Source organism: Micromys minutus (genome assembly GCF_963924665.1).
Source record: "Micromys minutus genome assembly, chromosome: 2".
NCBI classification, from domain to species: domain Eukaryota; kingdom Metazoa; phylum Chordata; class Mammalia; order Rodentia; family Muridae; genus Micromys; species Micromys minutus.
The window spans coordinates 80,551,696-80,553,836 of NC_137971.1; the positions used below are offsets into that span (position 1 = coordinate 80,551,696).

At 45.4% G+C, this 2,141-nt stretch overlaps 1 pseudogene across 1 annotated transcript; it reads left to right on the top strand.

Moving 5' to 3' along the window:
• Positions 1-1,083: 1,083 nt before the first annotated feature.
• LOC308417817 (cyclin-dependent kinase 4-like) lies at positions 1,084-1,906 on the top strand (annotated as a pseudogene). The gene has a single exon. The product of its transcript is annotated as a cyclin-dependent kinase 4-like (transcript).
• Positions 1,907-2,141: the final 235 nt, after the last annotated feature.

Consider the following 2,141-nt stretch of genomic DNA (forward strand, 5'->3'; position numbering starts at 1 on the left):
TGATCTGATACTTTTAGATCTAATGAGCACTTTCAGCTAAGTTGTGGGATACAAAACCAACATACAAGATCAGTAATGAATTTGTCTAGAAAGATTAGTCAAGAAAAATAGTCATAAAACATATCGAGGAATAAGCTGAATATGTTGGTGAAGGACTTCTGCAAAACCCAAAAATGCCTATGCAATACTGAAGAAGGGAATTGAAGAATACACTAGAACACGGAAAGACCCATGTTAATGCTTGAGGGGGACCGATATGGTGAAACTGGCTCTCTTTCCAAAATAACCAACACATAGACTGCCTGCCAATCCCACCAAAACTCTAATGTTCTGCACAGAACTAGATAAAAGTCCTGAAATTCACATAGAAACATAAAAGACTCCCAAGAGTTAAAGCAATGTTAGTAGAAAGAACAGTGCTTCAAGGGTCATAGTACCTGATGTCCAAGTATACCACTCACAGGACAGTGACTAAACTCTGGCCACTGACAAAAAAGCAGACACAGTGATCCTGGAACAGAAGAGAGGACCCAGAAACAAACCAACTCAGCTACAGCCATTTGCTCTTAGGCAAAGGGGCCAAAATCAGCTATTGAAGAAATGATGGTCACCCCAACAGATGCTATGAGGAATGGATATGTACACATAGGCAAATGAAACAAGATTCCCCACCCCTTCCCCGATCAAAACTCAGATCAAAATCAATTAAGTATCTTAATGTAAGACTTGAGTTTTAAGTTGCCACGGGAAAAATAGGCGAAGTGCTTCAGGATGCCGACTTTCCAAATAGGACTCTAATAGATGTCCAAGAGACAAGTGTTAATGACTTGGAATTACACAAAACGACAAAGCTCTAAGGAGCAAAAGAAATAATCAACGAGGCCTTTTTGGCAGCTGGTCACATGGTGAGGGTGGGGGTAAGGGGGTCTCTTTAGCTCTCAGCCTGTGTCTATGGTTTTACCCGAAGCATCCAGCTGCCTGGGGCTGATCCCTGGTGTGTGGCACCGCAGGAACCCTTCCCCGGCCAAGATAAAGGGCCTCCTCCACAACTCTTGGCTGGGTGTAAGATTCCTTGCTCCGAGAATGGCTACCACTCTTTATGAACCGGTGGCTGAAATTGGTGTTGGTGCCTATGGGATGGTTTACAAAACCCGAGATCCCCACAGTGGCCACTTTGTGCCTCTCAATAGCGTGGGAGTTCCTAATGGAGAAGCAGCTGGAGGGGCCTTCCTGTCAGCACAGTTTGCAGGTGGCCTTGTTAAGGAGGCTGGAGCCTTTGAACATCCTAATGTTTGAGCATATAGACCAGGATATAAGGACATGCATGGACAAAGCACCTCCGCCAGGCTTGCCAGTTGAGACCATTAAGGATCTGTTGCATCAGTTTCTAAGAAGCCTAGATTTTCTTCATGCAAACTGTATTGTTCACCGGGACCTGAAGCCAGAGAACATTCTAGTGACAAGTAATGGGATGGTCAAGCTGGCTGACTTTGGCCTAGCCAGAATCTACAACTACCAGATGGCCCTCACGCCTGTGGTTGTTAGGCTCTGGTACCGGGCCCCTGAAGTTCTGCAGTCTACATATGAACACCTGTAGACATGTGGAGCATCGGCTGTATCGTCACAGAGATGTGTGTCGGAAGCCTCTCTTCTGTGGAAACTCTCAAGCCGGGCAAAATCTTTGATCTCATTGGATTGCCTCCAGAAGATGACTGGCCTCGAGATGGTATTGAGGAGCCTTTGCCCCCAGAGGGCCTAGGCCCGTTCTGCCAGTGGTGCCAGAGATGGAGGAAACTGGAGCGCAGCTGCTGCTGGAAATGCTGACCTTTAACCCACGTAAGCCAATCTCTGCCTTCGAGCCCTACAGCACTCTTACCTGCCCAAGGAGGAAAGTGACCCGGAGTGAGAAGAGGAAAGTCCTCCAGTTTTGTTTTTTGTGTGTTTTTTTTTTTTTTTTTTTTAACAAAGAATATTTTAAGCCTTAAATGACAATTCCCCACTCTTCTTACAAGGTTTGCTCCCCTTACCATTTCTCAACACTAAAAGGCAGGTGTATCTGTTTTTTTCCCTCCCTGATTTATATTGGGATCTTTTTTTAATACAGAAAAACAAGACAAAGGGGTGGGGGAGATAACAGAGTG